General features: G+C 41.3%; 1 protein-coding gene across 1 annotated transcript in view; it reads left to right on the top strand.

Annotated features, from left to right (window-relative positions):
• Positions 1-12,595: 12,595 nt before the first annotated feature.
• Positions 12,596-19,450, top strand: part of LOC120031208 (myocyte-specific enhancer factor 2D homolog) — a 78,948-nt gene continuing 72,093 nt past the window's right edge. The window contains exon 1 of the mRNA XM_038976853.1: positions 12,596-12,793. The gene's annotated coding sequence lies outside the window, so the exon portion shown is untranslated. The remainder of the gene's footprint in view (positions 12,794-19,450) is intronic.

Raw genomic sequence — 19,450 nt, 5'->3', positions numbered from 1 at the left:
AGGCTCTATTCCAAATGGAATAGAGGAATTTCAACAGGGAAAACCTACAAATATTGCATGCACCATGTATAATTAATATAGTTTAAAGTAACATTGATAACGTGTATTCGTCTCTCCATTCGGCATAATGATATTTTACTTCTTACTTACTTACATACTTACTTATCAGGATCAGATAGATAGTCAACTAAAAGTAGGCGATCTCCAGCAATGGCCATTGATCATAGGTTACTTACTTTATGAGTATGAGAAGAAAATCTCATGCTGGCCATACACGTTAATGTCCTTTAAAACTCTTCCATATAGATAGACAAATAATGAAAGATAACCCCCAACATTGTAAAACGGAAACCTCAACGATCATTTAAAGGAAACATGAATGTAAACTATAGGCCTATATAGGGCTATACATAATTCTGGGATTGGCATTTACCTGCATATTTTCTTTAAAGGCCCAGGGCAGTCAAAAACGTGATTTTTCTAAATGTTCTATATATTTCCATATTGTGAGGTTGGAATAATATTGTGAAATTGTGAAAATGATGATAATGCCCTTTTAGTGTAATAGTTGTTTGAAAAGATTGCCTGAAATTTCCGCCTGTTTTGGTGGGATGGAGTTTTGGCCTGCCTGGTGACATCGCCAGGCAGTAAATTGGCTAATAGACCAATAGTAAAGAGAGGTCCAAACCTCTCTGCCAATAAAAGCTTGTTTTCAGATTGCCCTCCCCATTCAGACCACCCCCATACACTCCTAGCTAAATTATTGCTTGTGAAATTGTCCTTTGCTAAGAAACTATTTTGGTTTCTTTTTGACCATTTTAATTGGAAACAATCACAATAAGGTTGTTACCCAAAAAATATTTGATATTGAAATGAAAACAGCTGCATTAGACCTTTAAGGCTATTTATATGTTCATTCTGAGAATAAACAAATATGAACTAGTCACTCAAAGTGTTTCATTGAACATTTTAAATAAGAACTTACCTGAGTGCGAAATGATAGCTGAATAAAAAATGAAATGTCCCTAATTTTTTTACTCGGAAGAAGTCAATTACAGGTTCTCCCTTGATATCAAATATTTTGTTAGTTGTTTTCAACGAAGACACTGTCTTCAGTGGGCCTATCATGTTCCATATTGGTTTTACTCCGTTGTGCTGCCAACGCTACATTTAGCTGAAATAATGGAATTTAAATAGCATATTTCAAATATCAAAATATGGAAACATCCCATGCTGATGATGTAGCCTATAGCACTCTCTACACTTTGGCCTACTATTTTAACATTATGTAAAAAATCAGCAGGTAGGTTTTTTCAATTACCTCGGATTCTATTGAATAAACATTGCCTTCTGGTTGCTTACCTATGTCTATAATTATTCGTATTATTTATATTAAAAAAAACACTTAATTTGCACAATTTTCATTGATGGGAATATTAATTTCATGACATTTCCATGCAACCAAAGACCGATAAGAATACACCACTAAGCATGGCAGAAACGTGCTAATTGAACCAACTGCAGTCATAATTCAGAATTTCTTTTATGTCCATTGGCAGGGTATGCGGGCTACTTACGATGTTTCATAATTATGGGCATGTGGGTTGGTTTTAGAAATATTCCTCTCTTGCGGTAGTGCCGGATTAACAGAGGAGAAAAAAAATCAGACAAACACACACTGTTCATTTGCATGTTGTATCCCACGGTGGAAATTACAATGGCGTGCAATTAATATGCACATAAATTAAAAGTGAGAGAGTTCTACATTCCAGGCACAGGCGATCTTCCTAGAGGAAGAGAAAGGCCTCCGTTGGCGGAGTAACAAGCAGAGTGTTCACACGCTAAATTAGGGAAGGAGGGAGGAAAGTGTTTCTGAAAGTAGGCTACATCAGCCCTATACCACCCCCCACCACTCTTCCCAAGGACAAAAGTAGGCCTATCGATGAAATGACGGTATGCAGAATACCTAGCTCCTTATAAAGGTGGGCGTTTCCACTTAACCACTCCATAAACATCATACAATATTATATTAAAAAACATATAATTATGGAAATTGTTTGCAGTTATGTTATTGCATTATAAATGGTCATGTTCAGATGGTCCATTTACGTTTGACATATTGCCCCACCCCTTATGTCGTATATAATTGTATGGATAAAGGTTTACAAAAACAATTTTTTTTGATTACCCCATACAGTGCCTAGTGAAAGTCTACACACCCTTTTCACAGTCTTCACATTTTGCGGCCTTAAAATTGAATTTACATTCGATTTTTTTTCCTACAGTTGGTGGAAGCACCTTTTGCGGTCGTTAATTACAGTTGTGAATCGAAAATACAGCAGTATTCAAACCTTGTCTATGATTTTCAAGCATATTCAAATCAGGACTGAGACTGGACCACTATGGGACACTCAATACCTATTGGAAAGCAATTCTGGTTTATCTTTGGCATTGCGTTATTGTCCCGCTGAAAAATAGAACTATCCCAGTGTTAGGTTATCAGAGAACTTAAGAGTGTTTTCCTCTAACTTTTTAGCTTGGCTTTGCTCCTACCATATTTATTTTGATCCATACCTATAAGCATACCTATAACATGATTCTGCCACCACAATACTTTAAAATACAGAAGGTTTCACTCTGTGTTGTGCTGTATTGAATGTGATCCAAACCTGTAGTTTTTAATTTAAGCCAAAAAGTTAATTTCCGTGTTATCTTGCAATATTTCTTAACAGCTTTGTTGCAAACAGAATGGATGATATGGAGTGGATTTTTTTAAATACAGGCTTCCTTCTTTGTCATACAGGCCAGTAATGTGGAGTGAATTCAATGTTGTTGATCTTATTTTCAAGTATTGTTGTGGCAGCATCATGGTCTGCTTGTCACCAGCACCAGGATCAAAATAAATATGAAAGGAATAAAGCCCAACTAACAAAATGTAGGAAACCATCCATAGTCTTCTGAAAACCTCATCCTGGCGGACAGTTTTATTTTTCAGCGGGACAATTACACACATTTTAATGGCAAAGACACACCAGAATGGATTTTCAAGATGTTAGTGTTCCTGGATGTTCCAGTCTCAGTCCTGACTTAAATAAGCTTGAAAATCAGAAACGAGGTTTGCATATTTACAAATTTACTGAGCTTGAGGAATTTTTACAAAAACAATGGATACACATTGAGTGTACAAGACATGCTCTTTCCATGACATAGACTGACCAGGTGAAAGCTATGCTCCCTTATTGATGACACCTGTTAAATCCACTTCCATCAGTGTAGATGAAGGGGAGGAGACAAGTTAAAGCAGGATTTTTAAGCCTTGAGACAATTGAGATATGGATTGTGTATGTATGCCATTCAGAGGGTGAATGGGCAAGACAAAATATTTAAGTGCTTTTAAATGGGGTATGGTAGTAGGTGCCAGGTACACCATTTTGAATGTGTCAAGAACTGCAATGCTGTTGGGTTTTTCATGCTCAACAGTTTCCCGTGTGTATCAAGAATGGTCCACCACCCAAAGGACATCCAGACAACTTGACCCAACTGTGGGAAGCACTGGAGTCAACATGGGCCAACATCCCTGTGGAACACTTTCGACACCTTGTAGAGGCCATGCCCCGACGAGTTAAGGCGGGTGTTCATAATGTTTTGTTGCCCTGAGAGTTGAGCAAGGTTGGTAGAATCCTATTCAAAATTATTCACAGCTACCAATTATTAACTCAGGGGTAATCTTTTATTTTTGTAATAATTTGGAGCATTTTCCATCATTCTTTCACTTTGAAAATATGGAGTAGGTCAGTACTCCCCATTGGAGAACCCTTTTTAGTTCCAGGGAGAACCCTTTTGGGTTCCATATAGAACCCACTGTGGAACGGGTCCTACATGGAACCCAAAAGGGTTCTTCAAAGGGTTCTACTACGGGAACCACCAAAGAACCCTTTTGGGTTCTATATATATATATATATATAGATAGCACATTTTTTCTAAGAGTGTAGTGACTGTATATGAAGTGCTTACTCATTGACCAGCATCTATTATTTATTCACAAATGACAATGCAAGGAAAATATAAAAGTTGGTCTTATAGACTCAACCCTATATGGATATGTCTTATAAGTTTCAGTTATTGGGCATCATCTGCCTAAAGATTTGTAAGTATTCTTAATGCTGCAGATAATGAAACCTCATATTGAGGTTTAGTTCTGTTATGGATCTACCTGTAGGCAAATCTTATTGATAGGCCTAATATCAACATGGAATATTATCATAAAGAACCACAATTATATCTGTCATTTTTATAACTTTTTTTAATAGGCTTCTAATGAATTATAACTTCTTCATAGCCTTATTGCCATGGTTATTGTAAGCATGGTTTGAGCCTAGGGGTGTTGAATGTGGAGAAATGTAGCCCCCATCCTTGATGCAAAAAATAGCTTGTGCAGGATAGACCAATTCCTTGATAGAGGTCGCCACCAAGTGATTTTATTTGTCCATTACATAATGTATTTTCCGAAAAACAGTGTTTTTTAAAATAGGCCCAATTATACCGATTTCCATTCTATTAATTTGCACGCAGTATCCTAGCATTGTAATAAAACTATTTATGGGCTCATAGACTTTGTTTAAATGGTATAGGCCTTTAAGCCTAACAATACATGGCCATTCTATATCCATCAGCTGCTTTAAAATGGGATACTTTAAATAACATCAGCAACTGAGAGAGTAGGCATAATGTGTAGAACCAGAATCAATCAAACCCTAAACAACAGGGGTGAAATGGCATGTTTACAGGTGTGTAAATACTACATGCAGATTCAATTGAATGAAGCCCATACACAGTCATGTCCTCATCTCAATGTGAGCATATATCAAACCAGTTAAAAAGCAATGTAAAAATGGCATAAATGGTGTAAGCCCTAAACAATGAATTCATGATATCTTTGGAACAGGTAAACTACGACCTTGCCATCAATTTTGTTGTTATAGACCCCCTTCAGCCCCCAGCTGTGCCCTGGACACCATATGTGAATTGACTGCCCCCCCATTTATCTTCAGAGTTCATACTGTTAGGTGACCTAAACTGGGATATGCTTAACACCCCAGCCGTCCTACAGTCTAAGCTAGATGCCCTCAATCTCACACAAATTATCAAGGAACCTACCAGGTACAACCCTAAATCCGTAAACATGGGCACCATCATAGATATCATCCTGACCAACCTGCCCTCTAAATACACCTCTGCTGTCTTCAACCAGGATCTCAGTGATCACTCCCTCATTGCCTGCATCCGTAATGGGTCTGCGGTCAAACGACCACCCCTCATCACTGTCAAATGCTCCCTAAAACACTTCAGCGAGTAGGCCTTTCTAATCGACCTGGCCCGTGTATCCTGGAAGGATATTGACCTCATCCCGTCAGTAGAGGATGCCTGGTTATTCTTTAAAAGTGCTTTCCTCACCATCTTAAATAAGCATGCCCCATTCAAAACATTTAGAACTAAAAACAGATATAGCCCTTGGTTCACTCCAGACTTGACTGCCCTTGACCAGCACAAAAACATCCTGTGACGTACTGCATTAGCATCGAATAGCCCCCGTGATATGCAACTTTTCAAGGAAGTTATACACAGTCAATATACACAGTCAGTCAGGAAAGCAAAAGCTAGCTTTTTCAAACAGAAATTTGCATCATGTAGCACAAATTCCCAAAACTTTTGGGACACTGTGAAGTCCATAGAGAATAAGAGCACCTCCTCCCAGCTGCCCACTGCACTGAGGCTAGGAAACACTCACCACCGATAAATTTTCGATAATCGATAATTTCAATAAGCATTTTTCTACGGCTGGCCATGCTTTCCACCTGGTACCCCTACCCCGGCCAACAGATCTGCACCCCCCGCAGCAACTTGCCCAAGCCCGCCCCCACGCTTCTCCTTCACCCAAATCCAGATAGCTGATGTTCTGAAAGAGCTGCAAAATCTGGACCCCTACAAATCAGCTGGGCTAGACAATCTGGACCCTCTCTTTCTAAAATGATCCGCCTCAATTGTTGCAAACCCTATTACTAGCCTGTTCAACCTTTCTTTCGTATCGTCTGAGATCCCCAAAGATTGGAAAGCTGCCACGGTCATCCCCCTCTTCAAAGGGGGAGACACTCTAGACCAAAACTGTTACAGACCTATATCTATCCTGCCCTGCCTTTCTAAAGTCTTCTAAAGAAAAGTTAACAAACAGATCATCGATCATTTTGAATCCCACCGTACCTTTTTCCGCTATGCAATCTGGTTTCCGAGCTGGTCATGGGTGCACCTCAGCCACGCTCAAGGTCCTAAACAATATCATAACCGCCATCGATAAAAGACAGTACTCTGCAGCCGTATTCATCGACCTGGCCAAGGCTTTCGACTTTGTCAATCACCATATTCTTATCGGCAGACTCAACAGCCTTGGTTTCTCAAACGACTGCCTCACCTGGTTCACCAACTACTTCTCAGATAGAGTTCAGTGTGTCAAATCGGAGGGCCTGTTGTCCGGACCTCTGGTACTCGTTATGGTGGTGCCACAGGGTTCAATCCTCGGGCCGGCTCTTTTCTCTGTACATATCAATGATGTTTCTCTTGCTGCTGGTGAGTCTCTGATCCACCTCTACGCAGACGACACCATTCTGTATACTTCTGGTCCTTCTTTGGACACTGTGTTAACAAACCTCCAGACGAGCTTCAATGCCATACAACACTCCTTCCGTGGCCTCCAACTCCTCTTAAACGCTAGTAAAACTAAATGCATGTTCTTCAACCGATCGCTGCCCGCACCCGACCCACATGACTAGAATCACTACTCTGGACAGTTCTGACTTAGAATATGTGGACAACTACAAATACCTAGGTGTCTGGTTAGACTGTAAACTCTCCTTCCAGACTCACATTAAGCATCTCCAATCCAAAATTAAATCTAGAATTGGCTTCCTATTTCGCAACAAAGCCTCCTTCACTTATGCTGCTAAAGATAGCCTCGTAAAACTGACTATCCTACCGATCCTTGACCTCGGCGATGTAATTTACAAAATAGCCTCCAACACTCTACTCAGCAAATTCGATGCAGTCTATCACAGTGCCATCCGTTTTGTCACCAAAGCCCCATATACTGCCCACCACTGCAACCTGTATGCTCTCATTGGTTGGCCCTCGCTTCATATTCGTCGCCAAATCCACTGGCTCCAGGTCTTTGCTAGGTAAAGCCCCGCCTTATCTCAGCTTACTGTTCACCATAGCAACACCCACCCGTAGCACACGCTCCAGCAGGTATATTTCACTTGTCATCCCCAAAGCCAACACCTCCTTTGGCCGCCTTTTCTTCCAGTTCTCTGCTGCCAATGACTGGAACGAATTGCAAAAATCACTGAAGCTGGAGACTTATATCTCCCTCACTAACTTTAAGCATCAGCTGTCAGAGCAGCTTACCAATCATTGCACCTGTACACTGCCCATCTGTAAATAGCCCACCCAACTACCTCATCCCCATATTATTTATTTTTTGCTCTTTTTCACCCCAGTATCTCTTCTTGCACATCATCATCTGCACATCTATCACTCCAGTGTTAATGCTAAATTGTAATTATTTCACCACTATGGCTTATGTATTGCCTTACCTCCCTATTCTTACTACATTTGCACACACTGTATAAAGATTTTTCTATTGTGTTATTGACAGTACGTTTGTTTATCCCATGTGTAAGTCTGTGTTGTTGTTTTTGTCGCACTGCTTTGCTTTATATTGGCCAGGTCGCAGTTGTAAATGAGAACTTGTTCTCAACTGGCCTACCTGGTTAAATAAAGGTGAAATAAATAAAAATTAAATAGAAAAATGTCACTTGGGTGTAATGCTTACTTATACCCACTAGAGGGGGAACACTACCTCTAATCTACCCTGATTCTAATAATTAGCTGGTTGATAAACTGAATCAGTTTTGGATTGGAGAGAAAACCTACAGGAGGGTAGCTCTCCAGGGACAGGTTTGAAGAGCCGCCTCTAACCAGAGCCATAAATGTATTGTTCACATGAATGTATAGGCCTATATGCATCCATGTCTGTCTCTAATCAGAACGAAAACTCGGGTGGGCTTCTGTACCATCTGTTAAGACACAGTTACAGTTTTTTCATATCGGAATGAAAGACAAAAAGGTAAAAGTTGAAAACTAATTTGACCCTGGCTTAGTTACTTTTTATGTTGTATTCTCTTTACAAAATAACAGATACAACCTCTGCACTTTGGAAACTCTACACTGGTGCAATTACTTGGTCTCCCTCTAGTCTCTCATTTGGGCATCCTGGTTCTCGAGAACCTGTCACCCTTTTTGAACCCTCAGCAGATTGGTCGTCTTAGCTGAAAATTGGTGGGCTCTCAGCCCCAAAAAACAACTAGTATTAACACATGGTGATTGCTTTACTGTAACATTTGACTCCACCTGTTCACTATAGCCCAGATACTGGATTCCAGTCCTCCTCCTGATTGCCACATTTAAGCTCTATTGTGGGGGTACAGCTGATGGAGGTGGGAGGGTTTGTTGGCTCCGTTGCCATGGACACTGAGTGTTGCTAGGCAGCCGACAGGATGCTTTGGAAGCCAAGTGCGGCGGAGCAGCGGGTCACTGCAGAGAGAGGGAGCTGCACCCACACACCTTTCACGTGGACTAACAAACTCTCCACACAAAGAGAAAGAGAGGGAGAGAGGAATAGAAGGGAAAAAAGAAAGGAAAAGATTGGCTTATGAAGAGGGAGCGAGAGGAGAGAGCAAGGGTGAGGAAGTGAAAAACAATATTTACAAGTTGGTCAGATATTGTCTGACCTCAAAAGTGGTCCAATATCAAGATAAATCCATGTCTCAACATCTATTGAGAAGTTTTAGCTGTAGCCAATGCCTAAAAAAAATATTATGGGCACCACACACACACACACACACACACACACACACACACACACACACACACACACACACACACACACACACACACACACACACACACACACACACACTCTCTGATTGGTACTTATTCTGGTCTGCTGGACACAAGAGCTCTGATAAAGAGCAATCCGGTTACATCACTATAACAGCCTGCTTCCCTCCCTCAAAGCCTCTTGTTGCTAATGTGTGTGTTTGGACGGGATGAGGGGTCTCTAGCCTGCAAAAGTCTTGGGTGAGAGAGGCAGCTAGGTCACCAGGGACACTGCATTTAGCTAGAACGCCAAATCAACTGAGACAGAGACACCATAATATTAGTTCTGTAGACAATATGCAGGCAGCACTATGTGGAGGACCCTGATTGTGGGGGCACGTATTTGATCATATTGTTGCATGAGGTTAATGTTTTTAGTTGAAAGAAAAAGGGTTCCACAATTTTTTATTTATCCGTTATTTTACCAGGTAAGTTGACTGAGAACACATTCTCATTTGCAGCAACGACCTGGGGAATAGTTACAGGGGAGAGGAGGGGGATGAATGAGCCAATTGTAAACTGGGGATTATTAGGTGACCGTGATGGTTGAGGGCCAGATTGGGAATTTAGCCAGGACACCGGGGTTAACACCCCTACTCTTACGATAAGTGCCATGGGATCTTTAATGACCTCAGAGAGTCAGGACACCCATTTAACGTCCCATCCGAAAGACTGCACCCTACACAGAGCAGTGTCCCCAATCACTGCCCTGGGGCATTGGGATCTTTGTTTAGACCAGAGGAAAGAGTGCCTCCTACTGGCCCTCCAACACCACTTCCAGCAGCATCTGGTCTCCCATCCAGGGCCTGACCAGGACCAACCCTGCTTAGCTTCAGAAGCAAGCCAGCAGTGGTATGCAGGGTGGTATGCTGCTGGGTTAAATGACACTATGAGTGACTTTTGAAAACATTGCTTATTCGTGAGAAGTAACTATTGTGTGGAATGTGCTTGGACACTTACCTGCTCTTCCATAACATTACATATGTTTCAGAATAAACAAAGTTTTCTAACTGCAAGTGAACCTCTTACCAAAATAATAACATATACGGAACAAAAATATAAACGTAACATGTAAAGTGTTGGTGCCATGTTTCATGTTTCATATGCATAAAAAGCTTATTTCTCTCAAATGTTGTGCACAAATAAGTTTACATCCCTGTTAGCAATGAGCATTTCTCCTTTGCCAAGATAATCCATCCACCTGACAGGTGTGGCATATCGAGAACCTGATTAAACAGCATGATCATTACACAGGTGCACCTTATGCTGGGGACAATAAAAGGCCACTCTAAAATGTGAAGTTCTGTCACACAACACAATGCCACAGATGTCTCAAGTTTTGAGGAAGCGTGCAATTGGCATGCTGAATGCAGGAATGTCCACCACAGCTGTTGCAAAATAATTTAATGTTAATTCATCTACAATAAGCTGCCTCCAACATCGTTTTAAAGAATTTGGTAATACATCCAACTGCCCTCACAAATGCAGACCACGTGTAACCACGCCAGCCCAGGACCTCCACACCCAGCTTCTTCCCCTGTGGGATTGTCTGAGACAAGCCACCCGGACAGCTGCTGAATTTGTGGGTTTGCACAACCGAATAAGTTCTGCACAAACTGTCAGAAAACATCTCAGGGAAGCTCATCTGCGTGCTCGTTGCCCTCACCGGGGTCTTGACCTGACTGCAGTTCGGCTTCGTAACCGACTTCAGCGGGCAAAAATTCGATGGCCACTGGCACGCTGGAGAAGTTTACTCTTCACGGATGATTCCCGGTTTCAACTGTACTGGGCAGATAGCAGACAGCGTGTATGGCGTCATGTGGGCAAGCAGTTTGCTGATGTCAACGTTGTGAACAGAGTGCCCAATGGTGGCAGTGGGGTTAAGGTATGGGCAGGAATAAGCTACGGACAACGAACACAATTGAATATTTATCGATGGCATTTTGAATGCACAGAGATACTGTGACGAGGTCCTGAGGCCCATTGTCGTGCCATTCATCCACCACCATCACCTCATGTTTCAGATTGATAATGCACGGCCCCATGTCACAAGGATCTGTACACAATTCCTGGAAGCTGAAAATGTCCCAGTTCTTCCATGGCCTGTATACTCACCAGACATGTCACACATTGAGTATGTTTGGGATGCTCTGGATCGAAGTGTACGACAGCGTGTTCCAGTTCCCGCCAATATCCATCAACTTCACAGAGCCATTGAAGAGGAGTGGGACAACATTCCACAGGCACAATCTACAGCCCGATCATCTCTGAAGGAGATGTGTCATATTGCATGAGGCAAGTGGTGGTCATACCAGATACTGACTGATTTTCTGATCCATGCCCCTACTTAAAAGAAAGGTATATGTGACCAACAGATGCATATCTGTATTCCCAGTCATGTGAAATTAGGGCCTAACTGGCTCCAAGTCCAACTGGTTGAACGTCTAGGAACAGGCCAGTGTGAGAGGCCAACAGGGTGCCCATCTGTTTGCATTAATTCTCCTCTGCAAAACCCCACTATGTAAGCATCAAATCAAATCTTATGTTATTGCGAGTGTAGCGAAATCCTAGTCTGTCATCAGTCTGTCTAATAATAAACAGACACATTTGTTTCAATTATGGAGATACTGATACTGTAGGCTACTTCCAGATACAATATAATTTAATATTTCTGTGAAACCATGTCCTGTGACTACATTTGACAGCCCTTACCATTTGCTTCATAGGCTACTGACTAGATGGTGACGTAGGCTATGTGCGACAGACTGTAATATGAAACTAAATAAGATAGAAATACTGTATTAATATTTTCATTAGTCTGGAATGAATAACATTACGTGTTTATACTGGTGAAGTAGCCTTAAAACTTTACAGATGATTATGAGCAAATGAACATTCAAGCGTGTCATGCGCTTCACACTACATCCGTACATTTTCATTTCTATGCAGACCAGCATCACACCTTTCCTCACTGTAAACACCATTTTCTTCCGCAGCCATGAGATAAAGTAGTTCATCATTGAAACGCTGCTCTGCTTTTCGCTCAGTGCGTAACCTACCCTTCAAGTCCGCAGAAATCGAAGTTTCCAATTCTACCTCAATGGGTGATACCCATTGTACAGGATTTGTATGTTACTTTCCGTAGGTTATGCTGGACCAAATACTACTTTATAGAGCTTATGGATGCACTTTTGTCCAACAGCATATAGCCAAATAATAAGACTAAATGCAAGATAAATGTATTGGGGGAAAACAGACACTTATAAAGTCAAATTATTGGCCATATTCAATAGCCTTACAAGAGGAAAGAGAATTGTTTCAAACGCTGTGCGTAAATTCGAAAAGTAAGACAATATTGACAATGGATATCATGATTCAAATAGAGACGTTATTTCTTACAGTAAAACATAAGAGGCGGAGGGATACACTCACACATGATCTCACCATTAGTCCTTCCTACTTCACGGTTCACCTTCTACTAACTTCACGTTGACGACTCAAATCCTCTGACGTCTCCAGTGATTGGTTAAACAACACGAAAATCTCTTGCCTATTGGTCCGGCTAGTGTCAATCATGAAGCAGTGCCAATCACGATAGATTGGGCAGCAGCAGCTACATTGTATCGTTTGACAGAACTAAATAGTTACCTTGTACTTCAAGAGGAATGATTTTTAATTTTTTTTACTGACGTCGGTAGACAGCCTGTTTACATAATTTGTATTCCTCAATCAACATTTTAAATACATAGTCATATATTTTTGAATCTCCGGTTTCACCAGACAGATGTGGATACAGTTCTACAGGGTAAGTCACTCTTCACAAGCTCGCTAACGTTACCCAGGTTAGCTACCTGCTAGTGAATGTGTTTGGTCAGTAGCATTAGGCAACTGTTTACTTTGAATAACTTACATTTAACAACATGTTGCTTTCGAATGGCCACTTTCTGATGTCATTGAACTGAGGGCAACTCCAAGCAACCATATTTCGGTGTTGTGTTCGCGCGCTGTCTCGTGCTTTATTTTGAGTGTCAAGGGTAGACTACATGATGGAGAGTTTGCTTGCTGGGTTGTATTACTTGCAAACTAGGGATTACTTTATGTCGCCTCAATGGTATGATACTAGCACAGCTAATAAACGCCAATAATTGGTGATTGTATGGATGCTGGGATTCTCTTCCTTCATGAGCGCAACAGCCGTGGTGACCGTTCACCAGGAGCTGTCAGAACGATTTATGAAAAGTGTAACCGAGGTTTTGACACGATTACTCTTAATGTCTATGAATTGATTTTACTTAAGTGAGTAGAATGAATAGTTTACTGCATACTTTATTCCTATTGAGAGGCTATTGTTGGTTGTTCCTTCATGGCAAACACGCAGTTCGATGGAATATTTCTCCATCGGCAAGAGAGTTACAGCATAGCAAAGCGCAGAGAGAGCATCAATTTGTCAGAAAAAAAGTAATTTAAGGAACCTTTGGTATCAACGGAATGCGCATGTAAGCCAACGTTAATGTTTTGCGTCCATCAAATGGTAAACATTGGCAAAACACATTTGACCTGACTGTATATGAATTTAACGGCGCAAAAATGGTTGCCTGTGGTATATTTGCTGTTTTCTCAAGGGAAAAGTGTCAACAAACTATTGATTTATTCTAAAATCCGGAAACCATTTTGCACGTGAAAGTGTTGGAGATAGGATGTGTAGACTAAACCTGTGGCACATGCGGGAATGATGGTGGGAGCCTCTAATGATGTCAAAATTGAGGCCAGCACAGGAGACTCATGAGGGCCAGTGTCTTCCAGAAAGACAAGAATAGATAAGGTAGGGGGAGCTGTGAGGAGGGAGGGGGGTGTAAAGCTCCCATTAGCTCTGACATCTTGACAATGTCAGAGACAGCAGAGTTATTTTGTATTGGTTGGAATACCCAGTCCATGGCACTGGTCCTGACCCATATCGTCTCAAAGATGAAAACAGATTAGCCTTTCTCAGGGTGAAAAGTATCATTTACCTTTTCTTATTTGTTTCTGATCGTGTTCCCTGTCTTACCTGTAAGTACTCCTCAGCGGGAAACACAGGGGCATGTCCTTACCGGGACAGCTCATTGTCCTGTAATCTCCTACTCGGTCTCTGACTGCTCTGAGGCTTGCCAGGGCTGGTGAGAACCACTATCTGGACTGTGTCCCTGAGGACCCTGTCTCTGCCATGTGACACCCTGACTGGAATCACAACGTGCACTATACCTGCCTGCATAGCTGAAACACTCATCAGTTTATGCCCCTCATTTATGGGGGGAGGGGAAATACATTAATACGTTTAATCCCACAAGTGAGACACTAAACTGTCACATATTGAGGGTTAGGCAGAGCATTAATTCAAATCACTAGACTGCCAGGGTAAAGGAAAAACTGACAGAATATAATTTCTCTCTCATAGAATATTGGGAAAGAATTCCTAATACAACACGCTAGTTACACTGAAGGTTTAATCTACACATCCTATCTCCAACACTTTCACGCGCAAAATGGTTTCTGGATTTTAGAATAAATCAATAGTTTGTTGACACTTTTCCCTTGAGAAAACAGCAAATATACCACAGGCAACCATTTTTGCGCCGTTAAATTCATATACAGTCAGGTCAAATGTGTTTTGCCAATGTTTACCATTTGATGGACGCAAAACATTAACGTTGGCTTACATGCGCATTCCGTTGATACCAAAGGTTCCTTAAATTACTTTTTTTCTGACAAATTGATGCTCTCTCTGCGCTTTGCTATGCTGTAACTCTCTTGCCGATGGAGAAATATTCCATCGAACTGCGTGTTTGCCATGAAGGAACAACCAACAATAGCCTCTCAATAGGAATAAAGTATGCAGTAAACTATTCATTCTACTCACTTAAGTAAAATCAATTCATAGACATTAAGAGTAATCGTGTCAAAACCTCGGTTACACTTTTCATAAATCGTTCTGACAGCTCCTGGTGAACGGTCACCACGGCTGTTGCGCTCATGAAGGAAGAGAATCCCAGCATCCATACAATAACCAATTATTGGCGTTTATTAGCTGTGCTAGTATCATACCATTGAGGCGACATAAAGTAATCCCTAGTTTGCAAGGATGTCATGAAATAGTTTAAAGTGTTTGGGTATTGCAATTGGATGATTTGCACCCTCTTTCATTCTTTCTCATCCTCTTTCTCTTTCAACATGCACACACACTTGTTTATTTGACCTTTATTTAACTAGGCAAGTCAGTTAAGAACAAATTCTTATTTTCAATGACGGCCTAGGAACAGTGGGTTAACTGCCTTGTTTTGGGGCAGAACGACAGATTTTCACGTTGTCAGCTCGGGGATTCGATCTAGCAACCTTTCGGTTACTAGTCCAATGCTCTAACCACTAGGCTACACACGGCCTAAATTGGCAGATTGAGTGTATGTAGACTAGTGTACTTTCTCCTCATACAGTGAAAGGAAAGGCTTTAGCGACAAATAACTTTTAGGCTCAGCAAAGTAAAAGCCTTTTGTGTGCTTGAGAAGCGTGACCGCAAGCAAGGGGGCATCCTACTAGCCCCTGCCAGAGAAGTCTCTTACTATTTAATAACGGGCAACTCAAAAATCTAACTTAAATTATATTAAAGCAAATGGGTAACACTTTAGATTAAGTTGGTCTTATACCTATGTAATAACACTGTAATTACACAAGTAAAAACATAATGTTTATATGGCACCCTCAGAATAGCCATGCCACATGGTGGCTCCAGTCAAATAAATAAGATTCCTCTTGTTAAATCATTCTCCAAGGAATAACAATCATCCTCTCATGCTGCAGCGTCCTGCTGAATTGCAAACACAGATGGTCAGCTATTGTGCTCTTCAGACATCTCACATGTGGCAGTCTGTATGGAATAATGACTGAATATGTTTTCATGTAAGTGTTTGAGTATGTGCCCATACAATTACTGTATTTTCATGTGTGGTATGTGTGTGTTTGTAAAATATTTGTTTTGGCGTGAGCGTCTGTGTAGGGAGGGAGGGAATGACAGAGACACAGAGAGAGTAAGGATACTTGAGAAGGGATAGAAGTGGTGGTCTAGCAATCTATAGATTAGACTAAAGAGCAAGTGATCAGCATAGCCCTAAATCTGCTGCCCAGAACATTCTATTGGTCAAAGCCTTCTCTCCTCCAATTACAGTGTAATTTCAATTAAGCACTAATCTCTGGGACAATCAATGGTGTACTGGCCACCCCTTGCCTGACACAAATATTGATGTGATTTAATCACTGCCTAACCCTAGGCTGAAATAATGCCTGGATAGTTCAAGTTAAATGTCTGTCTGACCCCCCCCATACACTGGCTTACCGATGACCTCATGTTATCTCGCTCTATTGCGATGGAAGACGTCTTATCTTCACTTCAGTCAGGTCAGATAAGTATAGCCTCAGCTTATTGTCATGCCAAAAAACCCAATTGTTCCACCTGTAACAAACCAACAGCTTTGGAAAGAATGAGAGCATTTTAGTTATATCAAGTGTCACATAAGGAGTGTGTGCTTTCGCCGTGATCGTTTCATGGCCTCTTTTGTGTTTTTTTATTCCAGGGCAGCTTTGCCCACTGCTTTTCCCACACTGTGTGTGGAGAGCAGGAAGAACTCCGCTGCACAGCAGGGTCCTACCTTCTGCCATTATGGCTGTGATTCAATCATCACAGGGCCTCACTTTACTCCAGCACACTGTAAGGGAAAGAAATGTCACCCTCTCTCATCGCTTAATGGAGCCACAAGCCAACAGTGCTTTTCATCATGGCTAAGACCAACAGTCGCTTAAAGTGAGAAGTATACTGGCAAGCTTCACCTATCCATCCCCTCTCTTCCCATGTCATTTCAAAATGGCCTCCACTCAATGCTTCATCCTGAAATTGCAGCCAGAGGATCTCCACACAGGGCAAAGACCTACAGAGGTGTAATGTGGGAAGCAGTCCTGGCAACCTTTGTTTCCCAACCGTCCCTACAAGGATTAAAGCCCAGTGAGCTCTGCTTCTCCTCGGCTATAGGGCAGAAAACTCTTTACTTACCCAGGACTAATCTCTCCTCCAGCAAGCTCTTAATTGAGCCATCATCAGCAGCTGATTCAGGGGTTAAACATCAATTAAGGTAATGTGCAGAGAGGCGCAGCGGAGAGTAAGGGCTCCAGTCCAGAGGGCAAGGGAGGTCAACTAGGCCCTACGGTCCCTGAAGGAAAGAGGGGGATGGAGTGGGCCAGTGGAGGGGTTAGGATGCTCTGGGAGAGGTGGAGATCTGAAGTGCCCGCTTAGGGATGAGTGGTTTGGACAATGGAGTGGAGCAGGTTGATGGTGATAATGCTGGAGCCTGAGATTCTCTACCGATCAGTGGTAACTAGTGTTGCACAGTATGCTGAAACTAAAGTACTTTTTCGATAATAGGTCATGAAAAACAGTTCAGTACTAGAATTTGTTGCTTTCGGTACTTCTGTCAAATGTGTCTCCCGTTGTTTACTGATTGAGAGAGGATTAAGTCTATCAGCGCAGCCGATGTCCCCTTATAGCACGAGAGCACTGTGCATGCTCCACTTACTCTTTGCTAGCTTTAGCCTGTCCTGCGGAACCACTGTTTTCACTGGTAGTCTGGGCTGCATCAGCACTTATGCTGCACAGAAGTTTACACACTTAGAAATGTTGAAACTGTTAATTACTGTTCGCAAAACAATGTCCATTACAGGTGAGAACACTTTACAATGCAATAAGATGATATCAGTAGCTTCCAGTTTTGTAGACTATCTTTCCTTGCCGGCTTACAGTTGAAGCTAACATCAATTCACTTACCTAGTACCTTGTTTATGGTAATATGCAAACCATAACGCAGAAAGCAGATTTTCGCCAAAAACTTGATTAATTCACTTCGTGTCTCTCCCAGCCAATATTGTCTTTGCTGGAGCCTTGAACTGTGTGTGTGTGTGACGGCATGGGTCTTAACTACAGAGACAGCGCACACTTTTTTTTATAGAAGAAGAGATTGCTTCTTCTATTCAAATGTTGTTGATCAGTTAGGGCTGGGATTCGGGGCTTAGATTCATTCTAATTTAGGTTTTAGCGCAATATTTCAAATGCCAATATCGCAAAAATCAAGGTTTTTATTTTGATGAGTGTTTGTCCACTTGTTCTCATGTTGTCTTTTTGGCCTTGCCTCCTCTGCTCCTTCTGTGCACCTTTTACTCACATACCAAGCCCCTGCCACTCACAACAACAAAGATGAGAGATCACCTTTTCCTCTCTGACAAGCGGTTTCAACCCGCTATTTGCATTTGAGGTTTGGTCCAACAATTGGTCATATGGACACCGAAACACATTCAGAGATTATTGTACTGTAATAGAGGAGAAGTGAACCTTTCTAACGATACCATTTGTATGTCTAAACTCCATGCATGCAGAGCAGACACTACTCAAATGGGAGTATCAATGAGCGTTGATTCAGGAAAATGTATGCTCAGTTTGTCGCTTGGTGGTAACACATACTGCTAGCAGCATTTTAACCAATGACTGTTATGCTAGCTGTCTAGTCTGTGTTTTATAAATGTGCAATAACCATAAAAAAAGCACAATTTATGTAAGGAATTGGCAACTTGTTCTCATTCTGAGAAATAAGGTAGGTCACTTGATTTCAACTTCTGAACAAAGTGGACGGGCTAGCATGCTGTCCAAACAGTTGGAGACAGACAGAAGGGTGTGTTCATAACAATTCAACTGTTCTACCTTGTTAGCTAGCAAATAGATCCAAGTTGGCTAAACTTAAAGTATAAAGATTAGATGGCTACTCACTATATATTGGGCTGGGAATTGCCAGGGACCTTACGATTTTATCACAATACTTAGGCGGCGATACGATATGTATTGCGACTCACAATTTAATATTTATTGCGATTTAATGCTGTGATTTTATTGCGATTCGATGTTCCAAACATATTGTTTTGATCAGTTATATAAATACAAGTGCTGGAAGCAAATTGGCTTCCTATTTAAAAAATAAGATGGAGAACGAGCTATGAAGGGAAAATACTTGTGTTTTGGTGCAGGTACAGCCAACTAGTGAAATAATATTGCTATATTGTCAAAACGATACAATATTTTGTCAAATAATATCCCAATATATAACTATCGATTTGTTTCCACCCCATCACTAACTTACTAGCACCTGGGCTTGTGCTTGAGAGATTGTTTATGAGACCTGTGTTAATTTTCTATAATGCCTGCTACAAGAAGTTAGTCATTATTAGTGAATGTGCATTATGTGTGGTTCTAGTTAAATCTAACAAAAATGGCATTTTCATAGACAGACTTGAAAGCCAGATCAGGGATTTATAAGTTCCAAATGGAAGGTGAACATATTGTTTTTATTCTGTAACCCCATGAAATCAGCCAAACCAGCTCAATAATTCAACGCATACA

The sequence above is a fragment of the Salvelinus namaycush genome, chromosome 37 (assembly GCF_016432855.1).
Source record: "Salvelinus namaycush isolate Seneca chromosome 37, SaNama_1.0, whole genome shotgun sequence".
Taxonomy (NCBI): Eukaryota; Metazoa; Chordata; class Actinopteri; order Salmoniformes; family Salmonidae; genus Salvelinus; species Salvelinus namaycush.
This window is presented reverse-complemented; position numbering and strand designations above follow the sequence as displayed.